Source organism: Camelus bactrianus, chromosome 29 (assembly GCF_048773025.1).
Source record: "Camelus bactrianus isolate YW-2024 breed Bactrian camel chromosome 29, ASM4877302v1, whole genome shotgun sequence".
In the NCBI taxonomy this organism is placed as follows: Eukaryota; Metazoa; Chordata; class Mammalia; order Artiodactyla; family Camelidae; genus Camelus; species Camelus bactrianus.
In genome coordinates, this window is record NC_133567.1 from 6792579 (window position 1) to 6812903 (window position 20325).

Genomic DNA, 20325 nt, shown 5'->3' on the forward strand with positions numbered 1-20325 from the left:
GTGTTAAGGGCTTAGATCTGCCCTGCCCAGCGTGGCTTGTGTCCAGTGTGCACTTGAAATGCCACGAACTGAGCAAATTCAGCAGATTCAGTGCCCCCGAATTCCTGAGCTTTTGAGCTGCTCACAGAGTATCCGGAGCACGCCACGACCACCCTCCCACATGCCAGAGTTAGAGTGGGTTTATAAAAACTATCAGTTCAGTAGGGTGCTCTCAGTGTCTTTCTTATGTTCTTCATCTTTCTAACCCAAAAGAGATAAAGAATACATAATATTTAATTTAATGTTTCACACTGATCTACACTCTTATTCCCACTGTCTCTTTGTTAAATCCAAGAAGAAGGCAGAAGAGAAGAAAAAGACAAAGCAGGGGAACCTCAGAGGTTAAAGGATGAGTCATAGTTTGTTTCGTTCCCAGGTAGAAAGAGGTGTGTGGTTTGCAGGGTTAAGAAGTTTCCATTTTTACCTATTTCTCTTTGTGGCTAGTTCCAGCCTAGTTTGTAATCTTCCGCAGTGGAATAATTCGGCTTCCATTTGTTTGTTTTTCCACCAGCTGCAGCTGTTTTTCTACTGTTCTTTTATTCGAGTAATTAACACACTGATTTATTTTGCCTTGACAGCCTGGGGCAGTGGTACTAAGGGTACAAATTTTTAAGTCAAACAAATACATGGACCTTTTGAGAATGCATCACACTGGATTTCCTTCTCTTCAGATTCTCCTGAAGTCAGACGATAGGAATTCCAGGGACCATACTCTCCTGGGCAAAAAATATATATATATATTTCTTTAATGGAGGCACTGAGGATTGAACCCAGCACCTTTTGCAAGCTAAGCAGGTGCTCTACCACTGAGCTATACTCTACCCGCCGTGTGTGTGTGTGTGTGTGTGTGTGTGTGTGTGTGTGTGTGTGTGTGTGTGTGTGTTTGGAGAGAGAGAGCGCGAGAGTGAGCCAATAATGATCTATACAAACTATTCACCCTTTAAGACAGTTCACCTCAGTCAGCTAATTATTCTCAGGGCCCCCCTTCAATGAGATGGATGTGACCTGCTCATATTTCAGCCAGTAAGGAAAGCTAAAAAAGTGACTCCAAAAGTGACATTGACCAGAGTTCTCTGCCATCAGATGACAAAGGGAGGGTGTTTTCTTGTTCATAAAATGCTTTTGCTCTTGGCTGAGACTAAGTATAAAGCAGCCAGACTTCAGGATTCCGAAACTCCACTCTGCGGAGCAAATCCTCAACTCACAATGGTCCTAATTAAGGACCAGTGAGCTAAACTGAGTATTTAGAGGCCAATTTTTTAAAAATAAAGAACATTTGTTCAGAGTGAACAAACTCTGAACCATCAGGAATGCACTCATTGTGCGGTCTCCTTTCACGGCGGCCCACGTGCACAGGCCACACCCCTGTCGTCCGTTCCAGAGCCTCACTGGGGACCCCAGCATGAGTCAAGTGTAAGTCTGAGTGACACAATCATTTGTAAACAGCACTTCCTTAATTACCACCAAGAATTCGCAAAAAATAATAACAACAAATAATAATAATGGCTAACCAGGTGTGGCCTGGGAAAACCCACTGATCACTTTCAGCGTACAAGCTGATACGCAGCCCATTCAAAGGAACGCCACTCAGGACTCCGCCCACCTGATTCTCATCTCCGTCTTGTTGTTTATTCTGTGTGGTTTATTCTTGTACTAGTCAGTTGACCTTTTGATTCCTCTGTTTTTCTCCTCTTTAGAATGAGGGGCATACACTCATGATCTCAGTGTCCTTCTTTCTCCAACATTCTAATTTTACATCCCTAAATCATTTAAAGGGACGCATTGCCTCCCCATAAGCTAACCTTGCTAAACCGATTCCAACCTGACTTCCGCTGACTTGCTCAAGTAGGCTAAACATCCCCACGTCAGGAGCTCGGAATCATGTTCTCCCCATTAATTTTCTCCTAAACAGCACAGAAGTAAGTTGCAACGCAGTTTTGCCTGCAGCGTCATAAAATCTAAATTAGTTGGATTTAAACTGGTGACGTGTGAGTGTGTGTTAGATTAAAATGTAACGTCAATTAATGGTGTGTGTTCTGTCCTGGGTCGTTGTCTCTTTCTCGACACAGTCTGCCTGGAAAATTATAAATTGCCCACAGCTTCCAGACATTCCCGACTCCTGAAAGTCTAACTCCAGATGATTTCTCCTCCGAGCTCCAAACTGATATCCGCTAATAACAGTCATCATTCACCGAACGCCTCTCACAAGTCTGGTGCAGAGCAGTCACTTTAACAACCTGGTTTCCCAATACTCAGGGGAGACCTGGTGATCTCCACTGTACAGAGGAGGAAATTGAGTCTCAGAAGGATCAGGTAGCTGATCGAAGTCACACAGCTGATCATTGTCAAGGCCACGGTTATAATCCAGGTCTCGCTGGCTTAGAAGTCCGCGCCCTTTGGACTCTTCCACACGAGTGAACGGTACGGTTGGAAATGCAGGATAACAAATCATGATAACTGTTGTGGATGAAAGCTTTCTTCTTGGCAGAGAGGGGGCAGGCTGCAGGGAAAGGCACTTGCGTGGTGAGGACAGGGTCTGGGGTCTGAGGTCACGGGCAGAGAAAGGGGAAGCTGACAAGGTGGGTCTGGGCCAGACGCGGAACAGCCTCGCGGGCCAGGACAGAGAACGCAGGCTCCTGTTAGACAACGCGAGTCACCCCAGGGTCTCAAGGGGACGCAGGAACTGACTACCGTCAGCTTCACATTTTAGGGGGGCATAGTCTGAAAATAACTTTAAGAAGAGTTTAGAAGGAAATATAGAGAAATTAGAAGTAGGAAGGTCATTGGGGAACCTATTCCAGGTGAGAGGACATTCAGGCCTGAAACGGGACAGTAACAGAGGAAGGGGTGAGAAAGGATTCACAACTCAGTGCACAGTTGAAGTGGAGAAGGAGAGGAGGACGAGGGTCTGCCGACCGCAGGGCCACCCGCCTTGTCTTTCCCCGGTTGCCTCACACAGCGGGTTCCCACGGCCAACCTGCTGCAAAGCCCCCACCTCGGTGGAGACAGTCGCCGCGCTGGATCGTACCGGGCGCAGCTCACTCCCCATTTATCTGAATGTCTCACCGCCTCCATTCACCACCCACGTCTCAGAAATCTCACCATCTCTGCCTCTCAGCTGGACCTTTACAGTCACCTCCTCTCCCATCTTCCCACAGCCACCCTGGCCCCTGCTTCCAGACTGTTCTCCACACAGCAACCCCCAAAACTCTTGAAAACCTGTATCAGATCATCTCACTCTTCTGCTCGAAACTGCAGGATAGCCCCCTGGCCAAAGACCTCCCAGTGGCAGTAAGGCCCTGCGTGTCCCGTGATCCCTGACCCCGTCTCCTTCTGCCTCCTTCTCCTCACACTGCTCCAGCCTCACCGGCCTCCTCCCTGCTCCTCGGACCCACAGGTCACACTCTAACTCAGTGCCTTTGCGCTGGCTACACCTCCCTCAACATCGGTAAGTCTCACTCGCTCACCTCCTTCGAGGTTTTGTTCAGATGTCTCTCTCCTCTGCAGTGAGTCATACCCTGAACCGCCTCATTGAAAATCGCAAACCTCCCCGACCCTTGCCTCGTACACAGATGCCCGGCCCAGCACACTTAGGATGCCGTATTTTGCTGCAACATACCGTTATGGGTTGCCTTGTGCCCCTCCAAAAGAGGCTGAAGTCCTCAGCCCCAGTACCTGGGAATGTAACTTTTCTAGAAGGGTTTTTGCAGGGGACTGAGTTAAGACGAAGCCGTTAGGGTGGGTCCTAATCCAGTATGGTTGGTGTCCTTATTAAAAGGGGAAATTTGGACCCAGGGACACACACAGGGAGAACACCGTGTGAGGATAGAGGCAGAGATCAGCGCGATATTTCTGCAAGCCAACAGACACCAGAAGCTGGGGAGAGGCCTAAACAGATTCTCCCTCACGGCCTCAGAAGGAACCAACCCTGCCGACACCTGGATCTTCGATTTCCAGCCTCCAGAACCATGAGACAATAAAATTCTCTTGTCTAAACCACCCAGCAGGTGGCACTTTGCTATGGCAGCTCTAGGAAACTAATCATCTTACCAAACAACCTACCTGTCTTCACCTGCAAAGGTCAGCTTCCCGAGGTGGGGGCGGGGGGAGGTGGCAGCGATGTGTTTATTTTTCTTTGCTCGTGTGTCTCCAGCAATAATGAATCTCGACAGCTGTGCCCAGGCCGCAGGGCTAGCCTCTCCCCCCACATCTCTCCAGGACAAAGTCCTTTCAACTTTCACCCCAAATGCCATGGACTTTGATACCTTCTTAACTTAGCTTGAGCTGTTTCCCGGGCCTGGGATGCTCGTGTCTGCGTGTTACCATCTCGTCATCAGTTCAGACACATCCACGTCATCCCTCCGCTGATAGGTCCCCTCTGCCCCCTCGTCCGCTTTATTGTTCATGCGGTTGTGCCTCCCTCCTGTAAACCGGGACCGCTTTGAGTTCTGGAATCATACCCTATTCATCTTTCCAGCCCCAGAACCCAGCCCCATGTCTGGCACCCAGAGGGGTGTCGTAAATGTTTGCTAGATGGAATTAAATCTGTATCCTGCAGCGTTGGCAAGAGCTGCCCTTCCCTGGGCCACTCGCCACCGCAGCGGGTACAGGGGGCTCAGGGCGGCCCGGCGAGCGGAACTCGGGGCAGAGCATCGGGGCGCTTCGGGGCTGTGGCTCCCTGCGGACCCTCTGTCTCCCTGCCATCTCGGGAGAGTTTCTTCAATCAGAACCATCAGTGATGTGGTACTTAAGCCACTCAGGTAAGCCCTGGAAGACATTTGCCAGAATTCACAAACAGCTCGATCAGAGAAGGTGTGTGAATCCTCCTCCTTTTTATAAGCTCCAGCGAGGAAGGACAGTCCTCTGAGACAGCACTTCCCAGGCCGCTGGGCAGGAATATGCTGGCTTTGGTTCCAGGCAACGGCTTCACCTCTGTTTCCTGTTCTCCTCCTGTTCTTTCCCGGGGGCGGGGGCTGTAAAGGCCACGCGTCTCCACCCAGCTTTGCAGGAAGGAGGAGCTGGAGCCAGCATCAGAAATGAAGCAGGCGTTTGGTGTGGCCAGCCTGCCTCTGAGCCCCCCCCCCCGACTACCCGCCGGATGTGGCCTGAAAAGGCTGGGAGACCAGCCTGCCAGAAATTCCAAGCGAATGGAACCAGGGTATCAGACTTGAGTCCTCAGGAACCGCTGTGGGCTCTCCGAAGGCTCTCTGACCCTCTCTGTTTTCCAAAAGCCATGAGCTCCTCTGTCTCACAGCCATTGCCTAGACAGCAGAGTGGGCCCAACGGAATGTAGGAAATGCCAAGATCTTTACAGGCTGACTCCTTGTAGGTGCCATGCTGGTGGGTTAGCTTCAAATGCATAAGAATAAGTGATCTCATAACCCTAACTACGTGCATTTGGCAGGTCAGATGTCCAGTTAATTGTGCTCAGGTGGCTCAGTCAGTCATGGGCCCAGGCTCAGCACCCATGCCGCGCCAAGCTCTGCTTTTCTTAAGGGCATCGAAGAAGAGGGCTCTTGGGAGGGAGGGTGTAGCTCAGTGGTAGAGCATGTGCTTGGTATGCACGAGGTCCCGAGTTCAATCCCCAGTACCTCCATCAGAAAAAAAAAAAAAGAAGAAGAGGGCTCCTGTTTTTCACATTATGTCATAAAGCTGATCAAACAATAGCTTACGCTATTCCCAGCAAAATGTAATAAGCTTCGTGATCATGACTAAAGAGTTGCTCGCAAATTTTTAACAATTCAATTCAGCCCTACCGTTTGCCCCCTTAAATTCACATGGGCAATGTGTCGATCATTCTTTGTACGCTGGCCTCATAATGCTTTGAATTATTGTTCTTATACATACAGTACGTGTGAAGCGTTTGGGGCAGTGGGTAGGCCCTCATCCAGTGAGACTGGTGGTCTCAACATTTGGTCACGCGCTCCTTTCAGATCAAACAAAGCCAGGAAACCTCGCCCCAGAAAAAAAATCCACACACTTCACACGTGTTTTACGTATAATTTTGGACAGACCTGCTCCAACAGGAATCAGCAAACTTTTTGCTATAAAGGCCAGATAATATATATTTCAGGCTTTATAGGTCAAGAGGCAAGATGTGAGTATTATCTAGGTATTTATATTAAAAAAGAGAAAACAAATTCCCACACATTTTAATTGACAAAATCCAAAATACCATAACTGCATATGATTTGTTTGGTAATACAGGTCTGTGAACAAAAAGAAAGGAATTTGGCTGGAGGGGAAGAGAAGGGAAATATTTCACTCCATCGTGGTTCAAAGTGAGTGTTTCCCGTCATAAAATCGATGGACAACGTCCATCTGTGAAAACCACTCTGAGTTCAAGGACTGTGAAACCCAGGCAGTGGGCTGGATTTGCTAATCACTGCTTTAAAGTGCACCCAGAGGCAGAGACGCACATCTAGACTATTTTAGGGGGTCCCTGCTGGGACCGTGTTGCTGTCCAGGGCTCCTGACCCTCGTGGCAGGGAAGACGCCCACGCCGAGGCCCCACCTGGAGCCAGCGAGGAGTCCTGGGGCCCGGCTCCCACCACAGGGCTGGCTGGCAGCTGAATTGGGGCCACATGCCTTCCTCTCCCAGCTGCAACCAAGACCACACGCTCTACTCAATTCTATTAACCTACATTCTGTGACCTCAATAAAACTTTCCCAATAATCAGCAAGAATAACAATGCACAGGAAAAGAAACTCCTTCGCCCAGTGCTTGAAAGTTGAAATGTAAAAAGCACACCAATGCATAAGGCTTTTTAATGAATAAAATTATTTCCTTAATCTGCAGTTATCTTTCAATCAATACTCACTTCCAGAGAGTCCAAAAAAATACTGTCTTGCACATCTAAAACAGCTTTGAATAAATCATAACAAACTCATCAAGACTCAGCGTTCAACAAAAATGATTATGCAGAAATTTTAGCTTATCCTCACCCAGTTAATCTTTTTCTCCTAAAAAACATTCCATAGAAAGTCAATCGCAGGAGAAATGTAATTCTATATAATGTTTTCCGGCCTGTAATGTTTGAAAAGCTTAGGCCACTAAGAAGAGCCATAAATGCATCTCACTGTCGATTAGAACCCATCATTTCATCTCGATAATGGTTAAATAAATAAGTAAATACAGACATAAATGCAGCTCCGTTGACAGGCTGGCGGGGCGGCAGTTTGAGCGACAAACTTGATGCAAGTTCTCCACCCAGTGGATCTTTCGAAAGTTGCAGGTACCTGTGTCAGCTACAGACAAAGAGATACAGACCCACCGGAAGCATCCTCTCTGTTAATCAGTGACAGCATGTCGGATGTTCATTTTCTCTTTTTTTATTTTCTACTTTCTTTGGTGTCCCTCCCCATCTTAGCCCAGGTTCCCCAGGGACGATTCAAAGACAGATATTTGCCTACAAAACATTAATTGGGGCACACTGTCGGGACACTGGTGAGGGAGCGAAGGGAGCAGCGCTGGATGGAGGAGGCGGCTGGGCTGTGTTGGACCCTCGCAGCCAGGAGTCTTGGTGACAAGGAGCCTGCCGATGGCCCACACTTTGCCTCCAGTCCTGCCAGCAGGGCTGCTCCATCCACAGGCCCATCCGGGAGGCAGATGAGGAGGCTGGCTGGCCTCAGCTGTGTGTTTAGTGCCTCGTGCACAGTGGAAGCTGTCCGTAGGTCTCACATGAGGAACAAAGCCATTCACACTTGGTACCCATCCACATGCTTCTTCCCTAGGCCCACTCATCCCTGAGGGCCCAGGCTTTCTCCCTGAAGGCCTCTGACCAACCACCAAGCCATCTGGCACTGCTCAGGACTCCGTGTTCCTCCAGCACTCCCCTGCACACTGAGCACATCAAGGGCCAGTGGGCTGGATGGTGCATCTCACCACCCACTTAGCGGTCCAGTCTCAGCTCGCGTCTCACTCCAGTCTGACCCATCATGAACTTGGCTTCCTTCTTCCCATCAGCTGGTCAAAGGGACCCCTGCCCCACTGTCCAGCCACGGGTAGGAGGCAGGGAGGCACCGGCACACCTGTGACGGACGGATGGAATGGAGGTCTGAAATCCCATCTTTTGTGCCTCACACTGCTCCTGGGACTGACACCGCGATGTGAGGTGATGAAATGAGGAAGACGGTGAGAAGGGGAGAACAGAGAGCAATAAGAAATGATTGAAGGGAAGAAGTGGCTACATTGGAGGATGCAGCTGAGACCTGGAAACTCTCCACCTGCCTGGCGGGGACGGTGCTGTCTGATCTCCCACCTCTTCTCCTCCTCTGACCCACAAGCAAATCCTGTCGGTCAGTCTCGTTCAGACACGTCCAGAATCCAACCACCTCTCACCCTCCTGCAGCAACCACTGTGGTTCAAGGTACCATGGCTCCTGTCTCACTGCGTATGTGGACAGCTCTCCTAGTCGCTGCCATTGCCCCTTTGTCTGCTCTCTGGCCTTTTCCGTCCTTGAACATCACAGGCTCATGCTCAAATCGAAAATATGTCAATTGGTGATTGAATTTCAAATATAGACCCTTCAAAATCAGCAACTGACATGTTTTTCAACACTGACATTTCATTCAAACATCAGTTCTAAATCTCTAATGTCACAATGTTTTTGTCTCATGACATCTTATTAATTATCTTTTAGCCAGCCTCTCTTGCACCAGATGTTTTATTATATAAAATCAAAAATACAACCTAAATATCCATCGACAGATGACTGGATAAAGAAGCTGTAGTTTATTTACACAGCAGAATACTGCTCAGCCATAAAAAAGAATAAAATAATGCCATTCGCAGCAACATGGATGGACCTGGAGATCATCATTCTAAGTGCATTAAGCCAGAAAGAGAAAGAAAAATACCCTATGATATCACTCATAAGTGGAATCTAAAAAAAGAAAAATGAAGACGTTAATGAACTCATCTACAAAACAGAAACAGACTCACAGATATAGTCAACAATCTTATAGTTACTGGGGGAAAGGGGCTGGGAAGGGATAAATTGGGAGTTCAAGATTTGCAAATATTAACTACTATATATAAAAATAGATTAAAAAAACAAATTTCTTCTGTATAGCACAGGGAACTATATTCAATATCTGTAGAAACCTATAATGAAAAAGAATAAGAAAACGAATATATGTATGTATATGTATGACTGAAACACGCTGCACACCAGACATTGACACAACGCTGTAACTGACTATACATCAATAAAAAATAAAATAAAGTGATTGATGGATGGGTAGATTTCATCAATATTTTCCCCTTTCTGTATATTGAGGCAATACCACTGATCAGAAAAGAGGCCAAGATTCACATTATATAAAGGATAAGGGGAAAGCCAGCAATAGCTCTAGAAAACCTCAGGGGCAGAGTGGACACTCCCACCAACACAAGCCACAGAGCATGCATCCTCCCTGAAGCACTGACCACCACCCGAGCCCGCCAGACAGCAGGGCCCACTCTGGACCCACAGGACCAGTGAGCGGACGCGTGCTGCTCCCTCTCTGGTGGCCTGACTCCCCCCACCCTTCCTTCCTAGGCCCCCATTTAACAAGGCACGTCCACTGCTGGCATCTCCTAAGACTGTTTTGCCACACTCCCCTTGCTCATGAAAGACAGAAAGACAGACAGACAGACAGAGAGAAAGAAAGAGAGAAAGAAAGAAAAGAAAGAAGAAAGAAAGAAAGAGGAAGGAAGGCGGGAGGGAGGGAAGAAAGAAAGAAAGAAACAAAGAGAAAGAAACAAAGAAACAAAGAAAGAGCAAAAGAGCTATTCACAGTAGTTCATAGGCATTGAAAGTGGAGTAGGTCTCACCTCTCTGCGTAGCCATTGGAAATGTTCATGACCTCTTTCCAATGATAAAATGTCAGTGTCAGAGCTGTTGTTTATTTTGCAAGATTTGCAGAGCCTCAGTGAGAGCCTTGCAGATGAGTGTCCTGGGGCCACGTGGGTTGCACCACCAGCGGACCCCCACCAAGCTCAGACAACCTCATCTTCTTGGTGGCAGCCGGAGGCAGGCCGGCATCCTCCTCGCTCAGTGTCATCAGGCCACTTCCACCTCAAGCTCCGATGCATTTTTGAAAACATCAAAGTTGAAAAAGTCCTCATAAAATCTGAAAAAATATCAGCTTCATGGATGCAGTCTGCGCTTGGTATTGATTTTTTAATGCGCATCGAGTGATGAGATGAAGCTATATTCTTGAAATATCTGCTGTATACTTTGTGTTCCATACCCTGACATACAATAAAGCTATTTTCTTTCTTATTTTACTTTTGAGTTCATTTTCATTCCAAAGTCAAACTGAAAAGCTTGAGTTATTCTAAAATATTGTATTTTTCACCACGAGTGTTAAATTGTACTTGCATATTTCACAAGTACTTTAGGCAACTTTCCTTTTATTCACATGTCTTTTAAGACAGAGAAGTTTTAATTATGTTCATAAAAACCCTGGGGTCTATCATGGAAAAGAAGTGACTTTTGACACCACAAAACATTTACAGTTAAAGTCGTCCGGATAGACTGCTGCTGTACCTGCACACCTCTGAAAATCCAGGAAACATTACTTTTTTGTTTCAATTGAAGTCTAGTTGATTTGCAATGTTGCGTTAGTTTCTGGTGGACAGCATAGTGATTCAGTCATACATTTTCAAAAATGCAGACAGAGATTGTGAGCTAATCTGAATCAGAGACACCACAAGGCGACTGAAGTTCGTTTTGGCTAAGCTGTGGGTTTAGAGCACAGAATTAGCTGGTCTGGAACCGACTTCCAGGCGACCGTCACTTCCTAAATCTGTGCCATCTGACAAGCTTTCAATTTCTGTGAGCCGCGGTTTCGTCATCTGTCGAATGAGGATATTATTGGCTACAGTTTCAGTAGAATTTACAGAGTAATGTTAAGATCTCAGACAGAGACTGGAACCCAGAAAGTACTGGATCATCGGTAATTATCACCATTTCATTCTGGGAGCTGAGACTCATTAGTTCTGGAGTCGTCACATCTCAGACAAGAAGGGGCTTTCTAGGTCCCCCGATCCAACCACAAGCACCCAGCCCCCGGCCATGCGGTCTGCGCAGGGCACCTTCCAAGACACTCACATGGGACAGAAAAGCATCAGGACTTCTGCCAACAAAGGCGAACAGAAGGTCAGGTGGTGTGCAGGCATGCTTGCTAAAATGGACTGTAAGAAAATACAGCCTGACTTTCCTTGTGGGCTTGGTTTCCTGTTGGGAGTCGTCCTCCTGGAACAGAAGGGAAGCCCCCATCGAAGGTGATACTTTCTGAAGGGCACTTTGAAAACAGCCCCCTCCCAAGTCCCTTACAAAGCCACAGCTGTTAAGATCCAGAGGTACCCGGCTAGCTGTTAGTGACTTCTTTCCAACACAACTAATAAATGAAACGCCGCTCGGAAAACCTCCACCGGCTTCGGATAAGCCCGGGTGTTGCGCTGTGACACTCAGCCGGGACCTGGCGCCGACGAGATTGTCACTGACGCCTTGAAGGTTACGCCAGGAATCACAGCACCGCCACCTGCACTCTGGCTGCGAACCACGAGCCTGCCAGGAAAAGTCAGCGCCAGCCTCGCGTGTCCTTGCCCAGCGCCAGAGGCTGGAGGACACGCTGAGATATCAGCTCTGCCTCCCACCTGTCACTCGACCTTGGTCATGAGTCATCAGAGCCGTCGTCCTCCCTGGGTCCCAGTGTTTCACCAGCCAAGTGGTGACAATCGTGATCACCTGCCTTCCTCACCTGATAATTAGGGCCTTAATGGATTTCGTTTTCGTAGCGTGTTTCCACATCCTTGACAGGACCTTGCTACCCGCTGTCAGGAAAAAGCCATTATCATTATTGACCTCAGAGCCAAACGTGGGATACTTTTTTGCAGGCTTACTTGCTAATAAGGTGATGGTATCTAACACTGACACCATGCTTTCCATCACACACACACACATACACAAGTACCTAGAAGTTCGCGATTTTGAAATATGAATTTAACGTTGCAGTTGTTTTCTTTGCGAGGCAGCGTGCTTCAGTGTAACCAGTCACAGTACAGAGCTGCTCCGGAGAGCCTCAGTCCAGATGGCCAGAGCTGGCCTCTGGTTCTCAGTTCATTAAACAGTCTCCCTTTGACCAACAGGCCTCTCATTGTAAGGCGGCCCCGGCCTCAGCTGATGTCAAAAGCTCCATTCTCTCACGGGTGGATTGCTCTCCTGAAGCATGCCCACACGCACTCCGCGGCAGACAGGGACGGGGCTGGCTCTGCAGATGTCACTGCCACCCCACTGACACTTCTCCCCATCACACGATGCTGGGTGTCTTTCCAGAGACGCGCACAAAGCCCGATTCAGAGTTTGCCTTTGACGGATGCACACTCAGCCTGCAGATGGACAGGGCGGGGGGAGAGAGAGAAAGACGTCCCAGTGTGTCTCCACGCTCGCCTGGGAAAGCTTGGGAATTCCTGGCTTCGTTACCAGCCTCCACTCGGGCTGAAAAGCACGTCAGAAGGCTGCCAATGGTGGCATTCAAACTCCAAAGCTGGGTTAATGCGACTCTGTGAGTGAGACCATCAATGCACAAAAGTCAGGAAATCCGAGGCCGCCATTCCCACAGCCCACGGAGGCCTTCCGCACACGGGCGACGGTGGCGCCGCCTGGACCGCGAACCGCATCCTCACCAAGGTGCAGGGTCGCAGGGGGCCCACCCGGGGGGCGCGCCCACCGCAAGGGGTCTGGCCAAGGGAAAATCGGGCTCTGCCTTCACTACGTTACACCTTCAACGCTAACAGGATTCATTTATTTTTAAGTCAACCTTTTATCACATTTAGGGAAATGAGCAGCACGCTGAGCTTCACAACGTGAATGCCCCCATGTAACCAGCAACCAGTCACGGAACCGAGCAGAGCCAGCGCCCAGAAGCCCTGGACCTGCCTCCTCCTCCCAGCCTCGAACTTGAGGATAAAGCCAGATTATAAAAATTAACAGGAAATAGGGTGTAAAAAGCCTCTGGGACGCTAGAGGAGGTTAGAAAATTTTATTTGAAAGTATCTCCCAAAATTGAGCCGCACTTCGTGGGGACACACAGATGGCTCTTTGGAACTCAAACTTCCCTTTTAATGTAGACCCCAACCCTCCTTCCCACCTTTTAAGGGAATAGCCAATTCGTTGCCATTTCAAAGGCAACTGGAAACTCTACACCTTCACTGTGCAATTATTAGCTACATTTCACCTTCCTCTTTAGCATCATTACTCTCTCAGACTCACTTCCAAAGTCTACCATTCCAAGGGGCTTTTTGCCTCTTTCTTTTACCCCATATAGCAAATGGAGCAAATAGAGCCCTTGGAAGTAGCATCTAGCGGGTGTACCCGAGAACCGCCAGCCGGGGAGCAACGGCATTGGCGCCAGCTCCCTGTCTACACCAGCATTCAGCAGGTGGTTCACTTCCTGCCAGGTGCCTACACACAGCAGTTGATTTTTTGGGAAGAGTAAATCACAACCAGCCCGGGCGGTGGCGGGAAGCCGAGCGCGCTGGCGCAGTCCTTCCTGTTTCACAGGAGCCAGCGTTTCCTGGATGGAGAAAATGGTTGGAATCCCAGTCCCAGCGTGTGAGGCATGTCTTCGTTCCAAGACCAGCCAAGTGGCAGAAGCATGGTCAAAATAAGGCGCTTGAGGATGTGAAGAAAATGGAATAAAAGTTGTAAAGGTTCAAGGAAGAGAGAATTGAACAGTAGGAGGTCAACGATGTTAACTAGGATGTTCCTTTCCAAGGGGAAGCCAGTGTTGGAACACATAATAAAAGCATGTCAATCACACCATTAACAATGCATCTGAATTGCATCATTTTAGAAGAATTCCAGAGCCAGAAGGAATATGAGAGACCATAGAAGTCAAACCCATGATCTTATGTATGAAGTGACTGATTTACTCACAGTGAGCAACCTAATGAATTTCAATGTGTCATCAGAAGATCCACCCACCTCAAAATATTCCCACCTGGTGTCTGTTATGATGTCTCATATATTCCCACTATTTTTTCATTCCTTTTGGTAAATTTGCTGGGTTTCCAGAAAAGGTGCACATTAAAAGTAAATCTGTTTTCAAACTGAGGGGCTGTGTTCAAAATAAGAACCTGTTCTCTAAAAGTGTCAACATCATGAAAGACCAAAAAAAAAATTTTTTTTTAATTTTTTAAGCTGAGGAATTGTTCCAGATGAAAAAAGACTAAAGAGACATGACAACTAAATAAAATGTGGGTAGGATCCCAGATTGGATCCTGGACCAGAAAAGATTTATTGGATTTTCCTACAAAGGGCAGAAGTGAAACAGCTGGCAAAAATTCGAATATGGTCTATAGATGAGATATTGTATCAATGTTAACGTCCTGATTTTGATCCTTTTACTGTGTTTCTGTAAGAGAATGTCCTTGTTTTTAGAGAATGCACACTGAAGTATTTAGGGGTAAAGGAGCACATGACACACATGTGAAGATCACCCTCAGGTGAGTCCCAGCAGGAATGAGGTCACAAGTCCTTGCATAAAATAGTATCACCAACAGAGGGCGCTAGAGAACCCAAGTAGCCTGCCTGCCTGGACTCCCCCTTCACCATGGTACCCAGGGTATGGAGCAAAGCGCCCAGCACCTCTGCTGTCCTTCATTTCCTCCTCTGAGGATGTTAAGAAAAACACGAGAAGCCTACGCTGCCTAAAACCATACTCTGTGCCAGGCACCATTTCAAGCACTTCATGTGCATTAACAACAACCTTTTTTTTTTTAATTGAAGTATAATCAATTTACAATGTTGTGTTAATTTCTGGTGTAGAGCATTATGATTCAGTTATAAATATATATATATATTCCTTTTCATATTATTTTCCATTATAGGTCCTTGCAAAGTATTGAGTATAGTTCTCTGTGCTATACAGTGGGACCTATATATAGTAGTTACATATTATAGTTGGTAGTTAGTATTTGCAAATCCCAAGCTCCCAATTTATCCCTCCCTGCTCCCTTTCCTCCCTGGTAACCATAGTTTGTTTTCTGTGTCTGTGACTCTGACAACAACCTTTTGAAATAAGAAAACTGAGGCACAGAGAGTAAAGTAATTTACTCAAGATCGTAAGGCTGCGTAGCAGCGGTGACCAAGATTGAATTGCCACCTCATACACCGTCTTACCTACTAGTGTTTCGGTGGAACCTAGGTGACACTGCATTCAGTGCCTTTGCCGTGGGCAACGCCCTGGAAGGATTAGCTCACCAGCAGTGTCCACCCCGTCACCACCGCTGGTGACCCCAGCAGGATGCCTGAATTTGCTGGACTCCAAGTCTTGGGCGCTTAGGCTCTTTTTTTTTTTTTTTTTCTTAAACTAAATCTTTTGTAGAGTTTCATCAAATAATGTAACCTATAAGCTAAACACCAGCTATCTCAGGACAGCTTAGAGAAAGATTAGGGGAAATGGAGGTGAGTACTTTTTCTTGTAATAATTGATCACTGTGTGGCCAGGTTCCATAAAACTTGGCTGTATGATTCATTTTGAGTTGAAGACATTCTTCATCCCCTTTGGAGTCCTCCCACAGAACACTGCAGAGCCAGGGTGGGGGCGGGGGCGGGGGGGGTTCTATTGGATCATTCCTGCAGTGTACATATTTTGGGCAGGTATTTGGGCTTTTCTCCAGAAATCATGCTAATATACCTTGTCTAGTAAAAGACACTGATGCCATTCAAACCAGAGGTTACTTCACAGTCACTCTTCTGTCTTTTTTGAGCCTCCTTAGTTCTTACAGAGCAGTTTGGTGGTCTTGCCTGGTTGGTGTTGGTGCCGACTGGATGGACGATCTAGTCCCGTTCCCTAAACTCAGAAGAAGCCTGTCCCAGTCGGCTCGGGCTGCCAGCCACGTCCGCGGACTGACAGGCTGAAACGACGCTCGCTTACTGCAGGCTGAAGTCCGACGGCAAGGTGTCCGTGGGCAAGCCTCTTCAGGGGCTTCCTCCTCGGCTTGCAGCTGGCCGTCCTCCCCTGTGTCCTCACGCGGACTCTGCACGTGTCTGCGTCCTAATTTCCTCTTCGTAGAAGAACAGCAGGCCATACTGGATTGTGACCTCATTTTAACTTAATGACCTCTTTAAAGTCCCTTTCTCCAAATAAAGTCACATGCTCAGATACTGGGGCTGGGACGTCAACGTGTGAATTTTGGAGGAAGACAACACAGTCCGTATCAGAGGCTTAGAGGGACTGGAAGAGAGAATCCCATAAAGAGGTGGCTTCAATTCCAGGAACGAATATTCCTTGGAGCCACTGTTTGCAAAACGCTGTAGCTCTAGCTTCTGGAGCTGCTGGTGTCCTCGCATCAGCCTCTGGGGTCTAGTCCAAGGGAAGTGCCATCCCAGCAAGGTTTCCAGAACCTTCCCTTGCATCTCCATAAACCCCTTCTTGAACTCTGCTGACCCCACCCTCACCTGCATATCACACCCTGCAGACTCTGCACCACCTCTACCGGCGTGATTCTCAGAGCCCGAGAACACAGGATCCTTGTCTACAATGTGTTGGCACCACTGCTAAACCCAACACCCAGCCAGTACAGCTAAGCAACCTGGAAATAATCCATCCTCTCAATAGCTGATATAATTTTAGTACCTATTTACTACAAACACTGAGTTTTGCCTTCAGGCCTCGCAGAGAACAGCCCTGACAACTTCCAGGAACATATTTGAAATGCCTAGCATAGTGTGCACAGCTGACAAGAAGTGCTCCTTGCATGTGCGACAGAAATAAACAGCCGTGAAGAGGGTGAGGCCGCAAATCCAAAATGAAAGGCCTCCAGGGCTGCCCTGGGCGTCCAGCCCCCGATCTGGCTTCTGATTTAGGACCCAGAGACCTGCACCCCTGACTCTGCAGGGACTTGAGGCCCCGTCTCTTGTCTCCACATCAGTGAAACAGGGATTAAAACCACATCGTTCTATTCCCCTCAAACTATTGTAAAACAATAACTATGAGACGGAACTTGAAAACAAACTTGGGTAAAAGTCAAAAGAGACTAAATAATATAATTTTAATTGTTAACTGTCAAAGCCAATTTAAATCCATTAAATGTGTTATTTTTTATTCTGGCATTGTTTGCTAGTTTGTAAACATTGCCAGATAAAGACTGAATGGCTCTCACAGTAAAACTTCAGTCTTCAGTCCCATGAGAAGATTCAGAGATATGTTTTCACTGCCCCGAATCTATCTTTACCGACTCCTCCAGGCTCTAGACCTCCTTGCTGTAGGACAGAGGGAGACGGAGGAGTGGTTGGAATTTTACAGCGGCTCTGGGAGCCGGGTGTAGTACAGCACATAACCACCAGGGGACAGCATAGATTGACGCTGCCTTGGATTTCATTAGGTTTTTGCCATTTGCTTTCTCTAGTCTCAATGTGCCCTCCGGTCCCCCAGGAAAACCTCTCTGTGCTGCAGGATCTGGAGGTGCCCCAGGAGCAGAGGCCCACAGCCCCTGGTGGCAGCTCCTTGCCTGGAGCAGGACTCCAGCCCCTTCTCCTGCGCTAAGCAAGGCACAGGACTCAGCCGCTGGGCAAGGCCGGCCTTTGGGTGTTGAGAGGTGGTCCCAGAGGGCAGGCGTGGGTAACGATACAGGCACCCTCACCAATATACCACATGCAGGCATCAGAACCGACCAAACTGAGGCTGGCACTGAAGTAACTCACAGCTTCCCAGGCTCCGACCCTCTCTGAAGAGTCAGGGAGCAGGAGCCAGCTTGTGGGGGAAGAGGCAGCCCGGGGCACGTGCGTCAGCAAAACCCAGACCGGGTAGAGGTTATCAGTAAAGACCTACGAGGTTTTGGTACTTACCATTATTCTGTGTTTTCAAAGTGTTTGGTCCTCACTCTTACTCATTGTGAGCTAATAGTTCTAAACCATCACCTTCGTATTATAGGTGAAAGAATGAAACACAAGAAAGCATCACTTCCAGCAGAACCCCAGCCTCCTCCCTCGTACCATGGGTTGTTGAGCACCCCAAGCCCTCTGCAAGCACAGAGCCGCTCCTGGGACAAGGAAAACCCCCTCCAGGAACCAGGACGCCTTTGGAACGAGGTAGAGAGGTCGTGTTGTAGCAGAAACAGAAACTCCGCCCGCCTCCCACCCGTGGGGTAGCTGGCACCAAGGCAGCAGAGCTCTGAGTCTGTGTGACAACAGCCTGTCTATCAAGCACGGATGTGGCCAGGGGACAACCAAGGAAGCATCACGCGGGGGGATCTGCAGCCACTGGGTCAGGGGGACCACGGTGCGCCCCACGCCCGGCTCCTCCCGCGGTTCCCACGCACCGACCTCCCCTCCATCTCTGTGATTGACGCTCCTGGACCCCGCCTGGAAATTCTGTCTGTGAGCTAATTATGGCGAATGACCTGCGTCCGCTGGGCAGGAGTTAGAGGCTCGGAAGGTGAGAGCTGCCTATTCACGGGGCGGCAGCCTTTGATGCGAGCAGAGCAGAAAGTCTGGCCGAAACTCAACACCTCTGACAAGTAGAGATTAGTCAAGAGGAAGAAAGGAGAACGCATTGTGGAAGTTTTCAGGAAGGAGACAAAGATGCCTGTGTTTTGTGTCGCTCAGCTGCCTTGAGAAAATGTCCCTTTGTTTTCTTTACACCCCTTTTACATTTTAAGTGGGATCTAGTGAATGTGTCTTTTCAGTGTTCCCAATTTCGCCGTTTTCTCTACACCTCATGTTGCCATTTTAATGAAGCATCATTTTTCCAGAGGGTGTGGGAACAAAACTTATTTAATGACCTCTCAGAGCAAACACTGAGTTCTTCAAATATTTCCCTGAATTAAAACCCCCCGCCCAACAATTCACTTCCTTTTTGAAATGCCAGTTTGCCAACTACTGGAAACCAATAAACAGGGCTTTCCTTTACTCTCAAGCCACAGGGTTCCTGTTGAGTCTCACAGCCCCGGGGAATCCATGAGAAACCCTGGACCCCCAGCCGTCAGCTGTGCCCTTGGAGGGCTCAGTGGGGCAGCAGTGGTCCCCTGGGAAGCCTGGTACCACGTGCCTTGCACTCTGATAGCACAGAGGTTTAGGGGGCTCCGAGGAGACCTGGGATGACCTTGGAGATTATCAGCCTTTCGCTGTGCAGATGAGGAAGCCGAGGTGGGCAGGGAGAGGCCTGCAGAGGCTACACGGGGTGTCACAGGTGGGTGGGGGAGGTGGAGGATAAGCAGGGTTGATCCCATGTGGTTCCCACACCCCCTGCCTCAACATCACTTAGGGCAGATGTGCGAAGTGCCTACTTCCGAGCCCCCTCCCACCCCAGTTGCAATTTCTGGGGGTGGGGACTGGAGATTTATATTTCAGCCATACAGCCGCAGTTGTGACACACACCACCTTAGGGGAAGCACTTGAAGTCACAGAAGGAACCAGCTTGGAGACAGGCAGACCTGGGTTTGAATCCCATCTCTGCTACTTACCAGCTTTGCGCCATTGGCGAGCTCGTGCCTCTGAGCTCTGTGTCCCCATCTGTAACGGGCGATGCTGTGAGGGCTATGTGGGATGGGGCATTAGGCATGCTGAGGTATCAGGGCCTGGCACAAGAATGCCCTCAATCAGCGTCACCTGTCCTCTGGAGATGGCTGGGTTTGAGCCACAGAGCTCCCGTTTATGGATCATGTAAGGCTGCGCACACCATTGGTCTCTTTCGAGCCTCAATTTCTCAATCTGTAAATGGAGATAGTATTACCTCCTCCCGGGAATGTTGCAGAGGTTAGATGTAATAGCATGTTGTAGCTGCATCGTGAAACAAAAACACTCTAGGTCTTTCAAATAGTTGGAATTCAAGGCAGAGATTTGGTTCCACAGGGGATGGATGCAAACAGAATAAAGAGGCCATCTTAAGATTGGTTAAAGGAAGGTGTGGTCGAATAGAGCCCAGGAGCCAGGGTCACTAGCCGGAGCTAGGACCACGGTGGGGCAGAAGAGCTGACGCCACGGAGAAGAGCTAGCCACAGCTGGATATGGAGACCTCACACAGCCCCCCACAAGGCAGATGGGAAGAGGGAGGAAGGCCTTGGCCACCCTGCAGTCTCCTTGCCTGGGGGAGGTAGAAATCAGAAGAAGGGTGTTCTGGGAAGGGTCCTGGAGAGACGGAGCAGAAGAAAAGGGCGACACGGGGTCTAAGAGCAAACAAGCAATGCCTGGCACACACACGTGAAAACACTGACAGTCTCAGACACAGAGGAGGCATTCTCTTAGTGCTTGTTGTCGTATTGCTAACAAGGAATGTAGCAGCCCAATGAAA

At 48.5% G+C, this 20325-nt stretch overlaps 1 long non-coding RNA gene and 1 other non-coding gene across 2 annotated transcripts in view; one reads left to right on the forward strand and one right to left on the reverse strand.

Moving 5' to 3' along the window:
- The window catches only part of LOC141575575 (uncharacterized), a 40125-nt gene that overhangs the window by 5969 nt on the left and 13831 nt on the right, over positions 1-20325 (reverse strand). The gene's annotated exons all lie outside the window — the stretch shown is intronic.
- On the forward strand, positions 5563-5635 carry TRNAT-GGU (transfer RNA threonine (anticodon GGU)). Its single transcript has one exon. It is a non-coding gene; the product is annotated as a tRNA-Thr (tRNA).